Consider the following 20,000-nt stretch of genomic DNA (forward strand, 5'->3'; position numbering starts at 1 on the left):
AACTTTTCTTCAAAATGCATGCATAAAGCGTTTTTCCCGGCAAACATTGAAGATAGTTTCTCTTCTGAAACAAAAATCTTGAAACTCTTTTGAAAATGTTTTAAGTAAGCAGTTGAGCGCTCATACATAGCTTCCACCATTTTGTCAACACGATTCTTTTATTCAAATGACTCTTGCTCGTCGTCTTTTTACGTCAGTTTTGTTTTTTTTTTTGCTGGCGGTGATTTAGCTGTTTTATCATCATAATAAGAGTTGTTAGCGGCGGATCAAATGCTTGGAGATTTTTTCACCAATTTTTCAAATTCTTCAGGTGTTAGTGTTATTCTTTGTTGAAATTCATAGTCAAGCACATCTTTTGTGAATAAGTTTAGAAAGATATAACTTCCAGTTTTTTCATAGGACTCAATTGTTGCTCTGACCAAACGTTTTTCACTTTTCGAAACGCCAAAATGAGCGTCTGCAAACTCGGCGTCTTCCTCAGCTGTAACTGGTAGTGTACAATTCTTTGCCCAACTTTTTGTAACAAACTGTTTTCCTTCCAAAACGAAAAACCACTGACCTTCTCGGGAAACAAATTTTGAAAACACACACACACACATTGATGAGCTAAAAATAGAATTCTGAAGCAGATAAAAAATATTGTGTAAAAAAGCAGCGTTTAGCTATATGGTAGTTGCATATTTAGCTACATGTTTAGCAGTAGTAATATAGTGAGCTACACTCCCCGGGGTGGGTGGGGTCCCCATGTATTAAGATAGGGTATAGCGTATTTTTCGGGATTTGGGACCTCCCTAACGTATTAAGATAGGGAATGAATTAGCATGTATTAAGATTAGGTATAGGGGCGTTAATGTATTAAGATAGGGTATAGCCGCCATGTATTAAGATTAGTTATAGCCGGCGACATGTATTAGGATTATGCGCCCACATGTATTAAGATTAGTAATAGCCGCCGACATGTATTAAGATTAGTAATAGCCGCCGACATGTATTAAGATTAGTAATAGCCGCCGACATGTATTAAGATTAGTAATAGCCGCCGACATGTATTAAGATTAGTAATAGCCGCCGACATGTATTAAGATTAGTAATAGCCGCCGACATGTATTAAGATTAGTAATAGCCGCCGACATGTATTAAGATTAGTAATAGCCGCCGACATGTATTGAGATTAGTTATAGCCGCGGACATGTATTGATTAGGTGCCGCCATGTATTAAGATAGGGTATAGGTTTTGTGTATGTATTTGTGCATGTACATTTTCTAGTAGTATAGTCGGTGCAAATGTGGGGGGTAGGTTCGGAGACGCTCCTGATAGGCTGAAATTTTGAGGGGAAAATATCAATGTTTGTGTAGTTATTAAGTGATTACGTGAGAACAATAGAATTGGCGTGGGTAATTAATTGCTGTAATTATGTGAGGGGTAATTATGTGACAGGTTGAATTTTGTTTACAAATTTTATGTTATTAAATTGTGAAATTAATTGGTGGGGGTTTTCAATTACCCTAGTTATCTGAGGGGTAATTATGTGACATGTTGAATTTTTGTTTACAAATTTTAGGTCAATTGCAAAGATTGTTCCCCTAATTGTTTGAGTCAATTGTGTAACAAATGTCTTTTGCGCGCTCATTAATTGGAAAAAATTCAATGATGGAAAAAAAATGAATTAAAATTGTATAAAATTACAGACACAGTATAAATGTAATAGAGAATACTAAAGAATTGTGCTATAGTAAAAGCAATTAAGTTATATGTTGAGTGGTGCTGTATGAATACCGTCAGACTGAACAATGCGCTTAGGGTAGAAATAGGACAGTCCCTTCTTTGTCTGCTCATACGTAGCAACACAATGGTTTATTGTTCTGAACCCTCTATTTGTTGAAGTAAGATTGATAATTTCATCCATCACACGTCGATATTTCTCCATCGTCTCCATTCTCTTCTAGTGTTCTTTTATTGAGACCTTTACTGCTGAACTTGTATTTGTCAGACTGTGCATCGTAGCAACAATAAGTTTTGCTACAAAGACAAACCATTTCCGTACATCTGAATTCTTCCTTGAAAAGTCCTGGTTCCCGTTTATCATGCTTCTTATGCTTAGAACAACATGTTCTAGGGAAGAAATTTTGAATAGCATCTGCTTGGAAAGAGTCGTTACAGTCCTGCTTTCTCAATGCTTCCCATTCTTGTTTTTTAGCAGGTCGAATACAATCATACAAATTCTCATGAGCTAAGGCTAAATAGAGGGAATCTGTATCCATCTCTAACTCCTCGAATTTATCCACGTCGCAAAATCTGTCAAAGAAGTTATAGTAGAGCTCCAACATACGTAATTTAGCGTACTGAAGTATGAAGAATCCAACTATTATAGGTTCGCGGTGTTCAATTTTTGATTTTGCTAGCTCAACTTCGTAAAGCTCTTTTGAGACATTGTTCAACCGCTTAAACATTTTCCCATTGATTGCTTTGTGCGTCTTCTCATCGTTCAAATATTTCGTTTCTGTATGTTTGCTTCTGTCCATAATCTGATAACCGTAAGAGCTATTACCCAATAATTTCATAGTCTCAGCAACAACGCTGGAATCAGGATTTTCATCTCCACCTCTTCTAGCGTCTACCACTGACTGTACAAAGGTGTTGAAACATTTGCGCGGCGTGTACTGTACAAATCTATAAATTCTTGTACATTTCAGACCGAGGCTGATGTAGAAATTTAGTAGGGGAGTAATAATTGTTCCATTTTCCAGATTGAAACTTGAAATTAGCATTCGCTGAGGTTGCTTCAGTAAGTTGTTTTCGACAGCGTAATCTCTCATATAATCCCCAATATCAGCTCGACTAACGTTGAAATTTTTAAAAATAGGCGGGAAATTCGAAAACTTGTACTTCAAACCTGTGGGAACTTCCAAATCACATTGTACGTATCCAAACATCTCCCCATCTCTTATTTTAGCTAGTAAAGACTCTTGCTTCAAAGGTAATTTGAAAGGAAAGTTCTTTCTCACGTGATTTCTGACATTTTCTTCTTCTTTAACACTTTCCCACCATTTACACTCCCAGATTTCAACAATCTTATATCCTTTACTTTTTAAGTAATCTCTTCTCAATTCATCATGTTCTCTTTTTCTAATCCCTCTCTGTGTTTCCTCTTCCGAGAGACTTGCTTTAGCTTCCTGACAAGGACAGAAATGAAAGTAACAACCCATGGCTTCAAACACAATATTACAATGTGTGCAAAATCCGTCTACGCTAAAACAATCAATCTTCTTCTGTTTTCCGGTTGTGTAGTAGCTCTCAATTTTACATTCGGCACGTTGTGATTGAAGATATGACATAACCATGTTCTCAAATGTTCGAGATCTGTTTGTTCGAGCCCTGAATTTTTGAGAATCTGTATCAAATTCCCATCGAGTGTAAAGTCCAGTGGGCATTTCTTGACACATTGAAAAGGGATAGAGTTGGCTAGCGTCAATACCTACGATAGACTTGCAAAGGTTTTCAGAGTTTCGTATGAAGGTCTGATCAACTACTGCTTTTCTAGTAAAAACAATAGATGGACCACCAGTCATATCCTCACGTATTTTGTTATGTAAATCTTTGTCAGCTTCAACAAATGGAAAAAACTTGTGGTTTGTTGACTTGTGAAGACAGATATTAGCCAAGTTCGGAAGTGTACATCCAAGTTTTAACATATCGATACCCTTGTTGTGATAAAACTCCATCATTTTTTGCATTGCCTCCAGTGTTGGAACAACATCCTTGTTGTTGTACCACTTGACAAAATCTCTGAATGTAGCCATTTTTTCTTGCTCCCAGACCACTTTCAGGTAATTGTAATTGTCAATTCCAGATGGAGGAACATTTTTCAACCTCAACTTTTTTAATGACTGTTGTTGAGAAAATCCACTGTTAAGCAATTTAGTGAAATCAGTAAATTCCTTCTCCAGTGGATTATAGTTTCTCAGTTTGCTAAAGAAACGGTCGTAAGGGGGGAGAAAAGTTGCATCGAGCTTTTCGGGAGAGTCAAACCACTCATAGGGGAAGAATCCTTTGGTCTCATTTGTCTTGTATGCTTTAAGGAAAGAATCAAGTGATGTAGCTCCACCGAGAAAGTTGAGGATATCGAGAAATTGTACATCACCAAACTTAAGAGAAACAAAGTGATTTGCTTTTTTAATAACAGTAGGTTGAATGTCGCGCTCATGAATAAGATAGGGTAGGAGATAGGACTTAATGAGATTTAAATCATATTTTCCACTATTGAATCCGAACACAGGTAAAGTGTTCACATAACGCTCAAAGTGCTGCTGTAAGTCAAAAAGCTGGTTTTTCTGCATTTGGAGAAATTGCGTAGACATATCAGCTTCATCATCTTCTTCGGTACGTTCATCTTCACACTCAAATGCTGAAGCGTTTTGATCCTTTCTTTTAATTAAATTTTCGCCAATTGCGTTAACTCGTGCTCTGATTACTGCTTCAATAGAGGAAAACTTTGTCCACATTTCAGTTTTACTTTTGTTTGCTAAGTCTTCAATAGCTTCAACAAAAGATATAATGAGAGCTTTCGGATCTTTATCGCATAGGAAGACAGGTTCATCAATTAAATTGGAGGAAATAGAGACAGAGATTGGTTCATGCTTTCCAATCCAAGTGGTTGTGTTTGTATCTTTTAATTGGTCGGAGGGTACACATATCGATTCAAAGTCAAAAATAGCCAAGTTCTTGAACAATTTTTGTTCATCGTTGTAGGAAATTCCAAATCCGTCAAGCTTATCAAATAAGGTCTCGCGCAATGTATACACACTCTTTGGGTAAATATGCTGTACTCTATCTTTACACGTTTTAACATGGCGGTTGAAATTTCCCGCTTTCTGAATGAACGTATCGCAACTGGGACAACGGAATCGTTTAAAGAATCTGTTGATATCATCTACATAGCATATGTGGTTGTTGTAACGTAATAAATTAATATTTTTCTCATACATTTCAATACTTCTCCTCGCAAGTTCACCAACAAAATCTCCATCTACAATGTCAATATCGTAAATAAATATGTTGTGCTTTATCGCATTTTCAACAAATACAAGATGATCGATCGATACCCCTCTGAAATTGATTGCGTCTTGTCCAGATTCGTGGAGGAATGCACTAAACAAATTTTTTGCATTGGTCTCAAGCTCCGATGATCCATATAAGTGAACAGCTATAGCGCGGAATAAGCAAAGATAATCTTTGTAAGTCTCACCATAGCCATTCGATACGAGACAATTCACATCTGGTCGTCTGAGTAACTGTTCAGGAAGAACAGCATCGATACATCCCATTGGAATGGATTTTAGGAGAGCGCAAAATATTGTTACATTTGTAGTCAGAGCAAATCGCCATTTTGTATTCTCCCGCTCCTGAGCACACGTCTCCACTAAATCCATCTTTTCAATCCTGTCCTGAAGAGAGACTAAGTCTCCTTTGGAACAGAGTAGATGAGATTTCTCGAAGAAAGTGTTGTTCTCGTGAGCGTAGAAGTATCGATACTCGTCCGTATCCACATTTCTTAATATAAATCCTAGAGCTAAGTTGACTTTGGCTGCACAGTTGAGTTTTTCGAATACTTCTTTCAACTTTTTATTAATTTCATGAGGATCGAGCTTGGACAGCTTGAAGTTGAACACTTGATGTCTTCCATTTTCCATCTCAGTATCGTCAAAAAAAGTGCTGGCAAGCACTAAGTTCTTGTTGTAGCTGCTCGTTGTCCTTTTCTAGCTCCTCTGATTCTAGAACTTCTTTAAGCTTTTCACTCGATTTTGTTCCAACTTTTGTTGAAGTTCCATGCTTTCTCCTCTTGTATTGTTGAAGATAATAGAAACTCGGAAACTCCTCCAAGCATACAGTACACATAGTGCTTTGCTTTGTATCCTTAGGAGCGTGATGCTTAGCAATGTGGTAATTCATGTCTTCTTTCTTCTTTGTACTGAAATGTGGACATTTGGGACAAAATAGAGTCCCACTATCACAAGACTGCTTGTGCCTTGCCATATTCTTCTTCACCACCATTTTGTTGCACTTTGTGCATTTCACTGGGAGATTTCTATCGAGAGAAGGCATTGTTTTGGTACAAGATGAAACAAATTCGGGTATTGTGACGAGCAACTAATTGTGACAATAACAAAGTGAGATTGAAAGAAATTATTTTCGTACATTTAGGGAACGCAGCTATGACGCATCACTCCATATATGGAAATTTATCATTTCCATTTTAAGAAGCTTGTTGTCATAACCGAACATTCTAGAACATAATGAATCCGGTGCTTGCAAACAAATCTAGTCCTATTGAAAATTGAAATTAGCACATGAATGTGCTTTTACAACAATGTTAAAGATGTCGAAAACAAATATTCATCCATACTTCACGAACAAATATTTACTTTACAACTTAACGTTATTGTCTTGGAACCTCTCAACCAATCAAAATCCCGTGTTAAAGAAATTATTCTGAAGATTAACGATTTTATTTTGTGTAATTGTTTCTTAATTTTAATTTTCTTTTACATAAACAGAGTATTGCGTGAAATTTTGCTCATTTGCGAAAAATGTTAATCAAAAATCATTTACAGTTGTTGGAAAAAATATATAGGAGGAAAGAAGGAATTGCCGATGCTTACAAAGTTGACGAGATTGATGCTGATTCCTATTTTTTCTACAATTTCTTGGACATTTGCGTTCAGAATGACAGAATAATCCGATTTAGTAAAGGATTCGAATATGCAACATTTTCCATTAAAAAATTCAAATATGATGATTATATAACGAAACAATCATTTGATTTATCGTCAGAGCTACACATTAACAAGTACGAAATTTTATTTATTTTGAATTCTGTTCCCGAAATTTTAGAACAGTACAGAAATCTAGCACAAGCGAACTGTATTCCAATTCCTGACCCCATAGCAATCACTTCATCTGTACAAAGCGCGTTGTTTTTTCATTATTATACAGATTACAATTCTGAAGGAGTAAAAATTCGATTTGGAATTCGGCTCCCAAATATATATATACAAAAGTTCTGTTCCAAAAATGGAATACTTTCCGAGATTGATTTAAAATTTAACGAAGTTGAACAAATTTATCAGAGCTTAACATTTTTGGTAAATTATGTCACTTCGTTCCCAATGAGCTATCCTTATTTAGTAAACAAGTAGTCATATCATGTGATACATGTATTATTCAAAAACCATATTTGGTTTCTATTCACGCATTGATGTTCCTGCTTCGTATACGAGCATCATTTTATAACAAATTCTTCCATATTTGGATACATTAAATGATTTCCATTTCCTGTTTCGGTTACTAACGTCAGTTTTTCTACAAAATATTTCCTTCTTTGGTTACTTTGTTCTTATTGGACGGAATTCACTATAAATAGGAGCGACAAAGTTAGACTTCATCATTCTCTTTCATTTCCTCAATATTAATTTCACCTCTGTTCCTCATCGTCCTGCTAACTATTCTTCAAAACTTTATACAATTGAGTACCTACATTCACATTCTTCTTATCTACAGATCCTACTTCAGTTGTAACGTTTATCTGTTTCTAACTTAGATTTTCTTTTTGTCCTACTATAAAGTGAATTTTGTTGTTTTCTAACTTACTCTCTACTTGACAGTTTTCAATACGTTCATTTACAAACTGCTTTTGTTCCTAAAAAATCCACTTCTATCAACTCATCTGAACAAAATGGAGTTTACTGTGCAAAACAACAGTCTTCTGTACTCATTTTCCTTCACTGAGGAGACTGCTCGGATAAGTATTAAAGACTTATCAAACGGATTATATGAGTCTGTAATGACTTTACCCATCACTGTGTGGCATATTATTGAACACCAGCGACAACAGTTCGACACCTATCATCAGGGTCAGGTTCCAATTACGGAGAATCAGCTTGGAACTCAAGCGATGGGACACGAAGTTGCTGTTATTAGTGGGCACCACTATCCCCACGTTGCTGGGACAGAATTTCCACCTACCTACGTCGCTGGCAACATTCAATATACTTTCCCTTGGGAAGAAGGGCAAATTCCCAACTCTTGGTTCTCTAGCCCGGATGTAAATCAAGTTTTGAGTTCAGTGGAGGAGTCAGGGAATTTGCTTCAAACTGTGTCAAGCTTTGATGGGAGCGAGCTAAGTGTTGATACTAGCACTTGGACATCAAATGAACAGCAGAACTTTGATCCGGCACAGTACTATGGTTCTACTGATATGTCGACTACTCCATCAATGACAACACCTTCCATAGAGGATGGAACGGCGCACAATCCAATTTTGCTGACTGATGAAAACTCAACAACTTCAATCAGCGTTCAACCAACTGATCCTCCAGTAATATTTGAACGTTCTAGACCTTTTGGGAATGAGATTCAAAACTTACCAGAGTATGTTGTGAGAACTCTGTTTGAATAGATTCGAGTTGGTACAATTTTGCAGCTTCATTTGTAATCGATCTTAACGGAAAAGTTGTATGTTGATTTATACATTTTCCTGGTGATGTATTTAAACATTCTTTATAGTATAATTTTTCTCATGTGAGCTTTCTTTTCTAAACCAGTCCACAAGGATATAATCAAACAAAATTTTGAATTTTGAAACTTCGTTACAAAACTTGATATTTAACGGAAATAGCATTATCAAAACTCGACATTTAACAAAAGTTTTTGATCAAAAATTTGATTTCTAAGAAAAAAACCTGTATGAAAACTCGATTTTTAAGTTGTTATAGAAAAAAAAACTTGTCATTTTACAAATTAAAAAATCTCTTCCTTTTTTGCGTTGAATTATACCGTAAACTGGTGAAAATCAGGAAAAAATTTGCGCTTTATTGTATCCAATTGGAAACTGTTTTTTGATATTTAAACAAAAAAATTGAATGAAAACTCGACATTTAACAAAAATTTCGTTGAGAAAACTCGACTTTTATTAAAATAAATTGTTCCAAAACCCAACAGTTAACAAAAATTTTTGTGAGAAAACTCGACTTTTAAAAGAATAATTTGTTACAAAACTTGACATTTAACAGATTAGAGGTATCAATTTAAACATTTAAGAAAAAGATTGTATAAAATGAGAAATTGAATTTTCTTGATTTTTAAACCAAATATAAAACTGATATTATGTAAATAATTGTGATGCAATTACAAATTTATTACTTTCTAATTTCAAGATATAACAGAGAATTATCAATTAAGCCATGGCCGTCTAACAAACAGTCAACAATTTTTATCAATTCACCCTCATATTTTGAGTTTTTAAGAGATTGAATTTTGTCCAGAAAAGAAGATCCCATTGTTTGTGTGCTTACATTTCTTTGTTCAGCGCGTAGTAGATGTCTCTTGAACTTCTTTCTACTCAATCTTTTTTTAGACACACTAGGTAACTTCTCAACATATTTGTTCTCACAATTGTGTTGTACTGCTCTGTCTAACTGAGTAAAGACAAGTCCCGATTCTTCCAAAATATTGCCAAAAAATTGATGTTTTTATAATGTATATAAACAATCAACTGTCTGATATAAATAGGAGAGATCTTCCAGTTTTTGAAGCAAGTCTCCGATGGAGAAAGAAATGAGAACAATGTGATATCGACAGGTTTTCAGGGGACAGAAACTGTTGTGTGAAGCAACAACATATTCACTTGTAAGAATATATGGTCTATAATCTTTGACAGATACAGATATAAACAACGCCTTTTCACAGAATTTTTTGTAAAAGTGTGGTAAAACCTGACACATAACTGCTGCCATTCTGTAATATTATTTAGTTCTAAAGAAATTGATTTCCTTATTTGAACTTAAATTCCAAATAAGGAAACTAATTTATTTATTAAAAATAAAACCAAATTCCAAATAAGGAAATCAACTTATAAATTATAAAGGAATTCAAATTCCAAATAAGGAAACCAATGAAATTGTTATGTGCAATTTAAAATCTCATTTGAACTATGAATCAATTCAAGAAACAGCGGATTAAGAAATTTCGATGTTTTACTTGTTCAAAATATTTTCGTCACTACTTCTCTCTAATGCAACACAGACTTGCTAAACACAAAGACTCTTTTTCTATAATGATTCAAAAGTTTTCTTTATTGAAAATTTCTGATTAGAAATCCTTTTAAGGAAGAATTCTAAATAGACACATTTTTCTCTTCCTTTTTAGGAAATTGTGCGAAAACAATGATGTCATTAGCATAAAAGGAAATTCTGCGTTGTAGAGGCCCTTAATTTTTAAGCAAATCATTTAATCAACTTCTCGCAGCTTACTCAAGTTACGTAAATGTCTCTCTCCAAAGTATCTCCTTGTTACTCGAGCGCTCCATCAATGTTTACAGATTCACAACCTAAATTGGGTACTGATTCCGTCCCATTTTATATTGACTTTGGTTCTCATCCAAACACATTTTGGGAGATTTACTGTGTCCCAAATATTTAGAAATGGACAAAATTACTCGGAACCAACTTTTCAAGTCTTTAAAAAAGATAAATGTGGAACATTTGAAAAGTACCAACAACTGAGAATTGGAGATTACGAATTCAAGAAATTTTGTCTTCTGAAGAACGATCTGCTGAATGGAGACTGGGAAATTCGAGAAAATCCAGCTCAATTTGAGAAGAACCCAAAAATGGAAGACGTGCTGCAACAATGTCACAAAGCAAGAGAGATCAGCATTGGAAAAAATCGAAGACTCTACGTTACCTTTATACAGTACGTTCAGGACAATCCAGCTTCAGTTTATGTCCAGATCCGACTATTTTGTCGCAAAGAGAGCAATGAGTTCAAGCAAGTGACTTACGTCAGCTATAAAATGGAAGAATTCAAGGAACTCATTGAAAATCTTAAAGACTTCTCTAATATTGAACAATGTACATTTCAATAACTACTGCTGCGCAATATTATGATGTGTTTTTTATATTGAATGATGAATATTTGGTGATTATATGTATTTGACTTTCAGTAAACATTTTTTCATTTGAAACTTTTTTCTTCTTAGAATGAGTTGGGATATTGGATGCTCTAGAAACATTTTCTTAAGTCTCAGAGATAAATCAAAAGTTTTTCACGTCAGGTTACATCACGAGCTTAAAAGGTATTCATATACAGTTCTTGAAGCGCAAAATTTTTTCCCAATTTGGATAATTTAGACGTAGAGTCCCAAATTTCTGAATTCAAGTGGGTTATTCATAATGGGCTGCGCAGAACAACTCTAACATATCGTTCTGACAAACAAGAAATTTCCATTTCTCAACATCGCTGGAACGGATATCAGTGGAGTTTTCTTACAAAGATTGATTTGAAAAAGAGGAGTATAAAAATCTAGTAGATCATCTACCAACACTTCTTTCCTATATAGAAAATTACAAAAAGACTTGCATTATTTTGGACGAAACAACTCAGAGTTAATGAATATTGTTACTCTGGTAAACATTTTCAATTGTTACGGAAGCATACTTTCAATGTTCCCTACGAACGAAAAACGTAAAAACTGTTTTCTCGCAGCGTGTAAAATTTGGGACCGAAATGTCGATTTGGACGAAATTGATCAAAAGTTTCCTCACGGAGGAAGAATTGGATATGGAAACTCTCTTTTGGACTTTTTCTTAGCTAGATCAAAAATTTTTCGTCTACATGCAATTTTACATGATTCTGCTGGAGCTGTGAAAACAACAACAGACGAAGGACCAGGTTATTGTTACATGCTGCCGCAATTACCCAGCTCCTGTCTTCTAGGTCATATAACTGGATTATTCTTTTGTCTCTACATCAAAGTTTGTCATCCTCATATTTTTAAAATACTAGATTGTTAATCGTTTGTCAATTATCTCAGCTAAAAAGAGGATGACTCTCGTTGTGTTTGGTATTGAGTGCTTGGAGGGAACAGTTGTCAAGGAGCTGGGAATTGTCAAGGACGGAATTGTGTTAGGATATACATTCCTCCCACCGAATGACTACAAGCCAACATTTCAAGCAAAGTGGAACACAAAGAATTTACGTGGAATAAACTGGAATAATGGAAAAGTTGATTACTCAGATCTTCCAACCATAATTCATCAACATTGTTCTCCTACAACCGAATACTTTGCCAAAGGATTGGAGAAATGTAAAATCCTATCCAATTATTTGTGTAAGGATGTGGAAAATTTGGACGATTTTGGATGTCCAAAAGCCTCTAAGTTGATTTCCAACGAAGATACAATCTGGGAATGTAGTAACTACCCCTACCGACACAAGAAAACATTACACTGTGCAGAGAAGAAAGCTTATGCTTATGGAACTTGGGTTCTTAATTTTTTTGACAAAATTTAATATTTGTAAAAATTTTTATATACTTTGATTGTAATGTATCATATTGTCTTTTAATTAATTTTTAAAATCATTTTTTTCGCCTACAAAACATAGAAAAGTTGCTTCAATAATGAGAAAGTTGAACAAATTTTGTCCTAGCGTTACACAGTTATTCTTCATTTCAATTCTGTCCTTTTTCTTAATTTTGAATTTATTCTCCTTTTTTATGCTTTCTGTTATTAATTCCTGTGAAGAGACAGTGTTTTGGCTGTCGCTGTTGTTTGTTTCTTTTTTATGTTTAGAAGCTTATCTCATTTTTTTATTTATTTACATCACAATTCAGTTGAAACATTTTCTCTATCGTCTCAATGATTACGTTTAAATGACTGAGCATACAGATAAAGGATTAAATTGGGGTAATTTTGTCTTTGATGATAATAATCAGGAACGACAATCATGGAAATGTTTTGGACAGACTTGTAATAGGTCTTTAGTCGTTTTTCTGTCCCAATTTTTTGTTATACTCGTAATTCTGGTCTGTTGTATAGTACGAATAACATTGGCTACAACGTGTGAAGAAACAACAGTTTGGATTGCAATCCTTTCTAGTACAGTTGGTTATATTTTACCTTCACCTAAATTATGAACAAGATAATTTCCACAAAAGAACGAATTTTTATTTCATTGGTTGGTCCAAGCGGATCTGGGAAATCTCATCTTATACATGAATGGTTAACAATTGGAACTTTTCAACCAGAGTTCGACAAAATTTACTACTTCTATCAACATTATCAATCTCTTTATGGTTTAATGTCTAAAGATGTTAAAAATATTGAGTTCATAGAAGGAGTTGACTTTGAGTTTATTCAAAACCTCCCAAATAACGGAACAAAGTATCTGTTAGTTTTTGACGACTCTTGTGAGGAGATTTCCAGCTCTAAAGATTTCGTTAAAATTGCAACAGCTGGAAGACATAAAGGACTCAGCACAATATACATCAAACACATTTTATTTCATCAGAGTAGATTAGGAAGAGATATAGAGTTACAAAATACTCATATCGTCTTGTTCAAATCTCCTAGAGATGTACTGCAAATAAACACTCTGAGCCAACAGTGGGATTAGGTTCACAATTAAAAGATTGGTATACCAAAGCAACTTCTATTCCTTATGGTCATTTACTTATTGATTTAACTCCCAAAACAGTCGACTCTCTTCGATTTTGTACAAATAGTGGATCGATTCCTTCAATTTTTTTCCTTCCACAACATAAACAGCAGACCACATTTTTGAGTGATGAGCACACAACATCTCTCTACTCTGACAACGTTCCAAAGTTATTCCCGGAACTTCAAAAGAACTTACCTAAAAAATTGTCCGAAAGAATTTATTCAGTTCCTAAACGAGTGCATCGTAAACATGCTCAGAGGAGAACTGCAAGATATTCAAAAACGAGACGTAAAAAAGTATCAAGACGAAATTCATCAGCTTATTCTAAAAAGAACTGGAATAAATAAAAGGAGAGCAATTTTAAGTTCAAGGAAAGGAACAGAACTTATATCAATTCTAACTCCATCTATCATTAACCGTCTTTCTTGAAATGGAACAGTTTGTTTTGATTCCTCAACAGCTTTACGAACAAAAATTCAAATTACATGTGTATAAATTGGACGAGAGTGAGGAAAAAGTTAACTTCGTTCCACAAAATTTAGATTCTCTTCACAAGGACATCACCACTAACACAAAATCATTCAAAAACGAGTCAGTTGTAGATCAAATACTCAAATGTCCTCGAATCAAGCTGTCCCTCAGTGACTCCATTTTACTGGATGGAAGAGATACAAATGTAGCATTTACCGATTTTATTTACGCATTGAAGAGAAAAAATATTGCATTTCCTGATATATATTACACAATACTTGATGCTACAGGGATAAGTCCGAGCAAAATTGTAAACAAGGATGCCAAAAGCAAAGACAGAGGGAGTTGGATCCCTTTCAAAATCTGAAAAAGCGAAACTTCAACGATTATACAAAGAAGGAAAAGCTGCATTTGGATCGGTTAGAAATCTTCAAAAAGCGAGCGGTTTATCAAGAGGCAAGGTTATTTCCTTTCTCCACACTAAAAATTCCTATACAAAATACCGTCAAGCAAATCGACATTTTAGACGATTACCTGCATTTGCAAAGCGGATAAATGAAATTTGGTGTCTTGATTTAGCTTTTATGGACAAATTGTCAGAGTTTAATAACGGAGTAAAGTATCTATTAATCTGCGTTGATGTATTTTTTCGTTTTGTCCGTGTTCAACCAATGAAATCAAAGTATTCTACAGATGCTGTAGCAGCTTTCAAAAAAATGCTACGAAAAAACAACATCCCACAAAAAGTATGGGTTGATCAAGGAACAGAGTTTGGTGGCGAATTTCGGAAATTTTGTGGAGAAAAGAAAATTAAAATTTATTCAACGAGAAATGAAACAAAAGCTGCCGTAGCTGAGAGAGCTATCAGATCTTTGAAAAACATTATTTACGCTTCATGGAAGAAAACGGGCATAAGTACCTTGTAAAAATGGGATCTTTCCTAAATACAATGAATAGTAGAGTAAATAGATCTACAGGTAAAGCTCCAAAAGAGGTAAAAAACAAAGACTTTTTATCAATTTTTTACAAAAATCCGATCAGACAATACAAAAAACCTCGGTTTAAAGTAGGGGATAAAGTACGAATTTCGAAATACGATATTCCTTTTAGAAAAGGATACAAGTCACAGTTCACGAGTGAAATCTTTGAAATTGTTAAGATTGCTACGTACAAACCTCCAACATACAACCTCAAGGGAGAGCAGGGTGATGAAATACTAGGAAAATTTTATGAACAAGAGCTCTCAAAGTGTATCATTTAGTGATGAACTCTTTTACGGTAGAGCTGGTTTCCAACGCATCCTTTGATTGTTATCCAAATAATACATTGAGTTCTTTTACCAATTTCCTTCCCGAACAGATTAACCTTGAAGGAGAATGGGAGGTGGCAATAACCGAACTATCATATCTATCTTTGTACCAGAATATTACAGATGGAAAATTTTTCTATCTAGATGCTGCAACTCCAGATACAAAACCTTCCGATTATTATACAATTGATGCAGGACTATATCCATCAATATCTGATATTGTGAACGAAATGAACAAACAAATTCAGGAAAGAGAAAAGTATGAGAAAACCCCAATCAAATTAAAAGTCAACAGAATTACACAGAGAATATCCCTAAGCCTTCCTAATGAAAACTCGTTACTAGTTATCTTCAGTACTGATCTCTGTCACGTATTTGGGTGTGAGGAAGCTGTTTACGGAATGGGTGCTTTTATGAGTGGTGCTGGACCACATTTTCCTAAATTTCCCTATGATATTGTTCGAATTCATACTCTCATGATATACAGTGATATTGTTGAATACAATATTGTAGGTGATACAAAAGCCGCGCTTTTGAGATGTATTCCGTTTATTTCTAAAATTAAGAATGGAGACATAATATCTACTGGGCAATATATGAATTATCAAAACTTCCCAAATCTACAATTTAAAAAAATTCTTAAAAATTCTTTCCACAGCATTAAACTTGAGCTCCGCGACTCATACGGTGAAAAAGTTCCCTTCAATTCAGTAGGTGTAACAAGAGCTGTATTGATGTTCAGAAGAGCTTCAGACAATCATTTTTAAAATTAAGTTTACAAAAAATGGTTGCAGACAGTGATTTACCGTATTTTCGTGGTTATTCAAGACAAAGGGGAAGAGGATTTGGAGCTTTAGCACAAACAATTGGGAGAACTGCAATTCCTTTTTTGAGACGATATGTTGTACCAGCAGCTAAAAGAGTTGGTGCTGACTTGATTGAATTAGCTGCGCCAGAAATCGGAAATGTATTAGCTGGAAGGAAAAAGTTCAAATCTGCAGCCACAGATGTTGGAAAGAAAATTTTACGTAAACAACTAGGAGGAGGAAAACCTAGAAAACGACGTATTATTCGAAAACGCTCGCCAACAATCAGTCGACGTCGTCGAACTAGGAGGGATATTTTTACCAAACTAAAATGAATACCAGATCAACAAATGACAGTAATTTCCGTTATGGACACTTTACAAATTCTTGCTTGGAGATTTTTGATAAAATTCCGGTTTTGGAACCAATTGAATCATCCCATATTCAAGAAGTTTATCCCAGCACTTCATTGGATGAAAGCAGCATTGAATTTGAATTTGAAACAGATAGAAGTATTTATCTCGATATGAGAGATATTCATTTACAAATTAAAGTTGGATTACAAAAGGGAAGATTATTTGACGATTTCATGAAAAAAGAGGAGCATGGAAAACCAGATATGGGTATGACTTTCACTGATGATGATTTACAATATTTGACTCATGTCAACAACTTGTTACACTCTCTTTTCTCCAACTGCGAAGTGTATTTGAACAATCAACAAGTGTACAACTCTAACGGACTCTATGGCCACAAAGCTCTGATATCCAATGAATTCAATGCTTCTACAATGAATAATGAAGGAATTTTGGCTTGTCATGGATACGAATTTGAGAAAGATCCTAGTGATTATGAAAAAAGTCCGTTCATAGATAGGGAAGAAGAGCTTTTGTTGAAAGATGGGGTTACCTTATATGGTAAACTTGCAATCGACTTATTTCAATGTGAAAAATTATTACTTCCAAATACAAAAATTAGACTCAAATTGATTCGAGCGAGACCAAATTTTTACATGATTTCCTACAATCCACATGTTTCCCTTAGAGTTCTTGACTGTTCACTTTTTACGAGACGTGTTGTCGTTAATGAGGTCTATCACCAGACAATCAAGTATCAACTAACACATCAACCAGCTTGCTATAATTTTATGGAGACAATTGCGCGAACATTTATTATTCCTTCTGGACAAAATCAATTTATTCAGGAAAATGTTTTCAATAATGCCCCAATCAGACGAATTGCAATAGCAATGAACACTAATTCAGCATTCACCGGACATTTTCAAGAAAATCCTTTTCATTATCGAAAGTTTGGACTGCGGGAGCTGAGAATTGTTCGAGGGGGGAGAGCTGTTGTCTCAATTGATACAACCAACAATTGTAGAGCTTATGTTACAACAATGAAGGCAATGAACTTCAACGAAGAAATTCCTGCGTTACCGAATGATTTCTTCACAGATCATTATGTGCTTGTATTCGATCTCACATCACTCCAAGATGCTGGTGAAAATGTTCATTATCCTGAACTCAGTGGGGAAAGTCTTCGTTTAGAAATGTTCTTTGAACGTCCGCTAACCAATGTTACCGAGTTAATTGTTCTCGGAGAACGAATCTCAACAGTTAAAATTGATCAGTTTGGAACAGTTGCTAAGAATGTCTGAAGAACTCTGCATTAATCAAGATTTTTTAATTTTCTTCTCAATTTTTTATGGTTTTTATATTATTGCCTTCTGCGTTGGAACATTTGTTGGATATGTACTTTCATCGCCCAGTTGCAACCCTTTTCACACTATAATATCAAGATAGGGAATGGATGAAAATTGGGGTAGACCTACTCCAAACTTATATGTATACCTTATTTGTGCAGTATTCCTGGGACTTTTAATCATCATTATTATCTTTCATCCCGATGTCACAGGTAATAGTGAAGACAGAGTAAGTAAATCTACAGGAGATCTGATACGTAAATTTCCCCAATCTAAAGATTGTTGCTTTATTGAAAAGAACGAATCATTTCAACTTGATTGTAATGTGAGAAATCCCTGTTCAAACGGAGCTTGCGAATTGAAACAGAAGATTATTTGTCATGGATAATCAATCTCTTCAACAAATTATTGAACGCATTCCTGAGCTAAAATTCAAATACATTGGATCGTTTCCAGCAGATTTCATTCCAAATTTACCCAAATTCAGCTTTGCAATCATTAACACTGCTTCGAGTAAAGAAGTCGGTGAACATTGGATATTGATTGCTCGACTCAACAGAAGTTACTATTATGCGGATTCTCTGGCTCGATCAGTAACACATTACAAATTTTTAGGTAAAAAGTACCAAAAAATAATACATCGACCACTTCAGAAGATGCAAAATTTGTGTGGATTCTACGCAATTTTTGCAGCATTTCAACTATTTAAGTTTTTCCAAACCAACTTGAACAATATTCATGATGTACATGTGTTAAATTTTATAAGTAACTATATGTAGTAGTGTTCATTTTGGTATTTAGTAAGCTGAAGTTAATAAAGTCGATAGTATATGTTTCTCGTAACTGTTTCTCGTGAGTTTTCTAAACTTTTTTTATCGAACTTTATTAACCACTCGGCTAAGTGTACCTTGATGTTCATTGAAATTTATACAGTTTATTGTAAATGATTGAGTAATTTTGTATTTTGATGCTCATAATTTGTACTGTGTCTGTCATTTTATACTATTTTAATTCATTTTTTTCTTTTATTTAACATCTTTTTTCAAATAATGTACAAAAAATAATGCATATATGCATGTAATTAGCAAGATGGCGCAGTGGGAGCGCGCTGGGCCCATAACCCAGAGGACGGTAGATCAAAACTACCTCTTGCTATCTTGACTTTTTCCAATTAATGAGCGCGCAAAAGACATTTGTTACACAATTGATTCAAACAATTAGGGGAACAATCTTTGCAATTGACCTAAAATTTGTAAACAAAAATTCAACATGTCACATAATTACCCCTCAGATAACTAGGGTAATTGAAAACCCCCACCAATTAATTTCACAATTTAATAACATAAAATTTGTAAACAAAATTCAACCTGTCACATAATTACCCCTCACATAATTACAGCAATTAATTACCCACGCCAATTCTTTTGTTCTCACGTAATCACTTAATAACTACACAAACATTGATATTTTCCCCTCAAAATTTCAGCCTATCAGGAGCGTCTCCGAACCTACCCCCCACATTTGCACCGACTATACTACTAGAAAATGTACATGCACAAATACATACACAAAACCTATACCCTATCTTAATACATGGCGGCACCTAATCAATACATGTCCGCGGCTATAACTAATCTCAATACATGTCGGCGGCTATTACTAATCTTAATACATGTCGGCGGCTATTACTAATCTTAATACATGTCGGCGGCTATTACTAATCTTAATACATTTCGGCGGCTATTACTAATCTTAATACATGTCGGCGGCTATTACTAATCTTAATACATGTCGGCGCATAATCTTAATACATGTCGCCGGCTATAACTAATCTTAATACATGGCGGCTATACCCTATCTTAATACATTAACGCCGCTATACCTAATCTTAATACATGCTAATTCATTCCCTATCTTAATACGTTAGGGAGGTCCCAAATCCCGGAAAATACGCCATACCCTATCTTAATACATGGGGGACCTCACCCACCCCGGGGAGTGTAGCTCACTATATTACTACTTGTGTGTGTCTCTGTGTGTGTTGTATGCGCGCGTGTGTGTGTGTATGTGTTTGCTTGTGTGTGTCTGTATGCGTGTGTGTTTGCGTGTGTGTGTGTGTGTGTGTGTGTGTACGTGTGCGTGCGTGTGTATGTGTTTGCTTGTTTGTGGCTGTATGTGTGTGTGTGTTTGCGTGTTTGTATGTGTTTACTT

General features: G+C 34.9%; 1 protein-coding gene and 1 non-coding gene across 2 annotated transcripts in view; both read left to right on the top strand.

The window, feature by feature from the left end:
- LOC142351907 (coronin-6-like) overlaps positions 1-20,000 on the top strand; it is a 560,192-nt gene that overhangs the window by 102,594 nt on the left and 437,598 nt on the right. The window lies entirely within an intron of this gene.
- Positions 18,873-18,944, top strand: Trnam-cau (transfer RNA methionine (anticodon CAU)). Its single transcript has one exon. It is a non-coding gene; the product is annotated as a tRNA-Met (tRNA).

Source organism: Convolutriloba macropyga, chromosome 13, assembly GCF_964194025.1.
Source record: "Convolutriloba macropyga chromosome 13, txConMacr16.3, whole genome shotgun sequence".
NCBI lineage: Eukaryota > Metazoa > Xenacoelomorpha > Acoela > Convolutidae > Convolutriloba > Convolutriloba macropyga.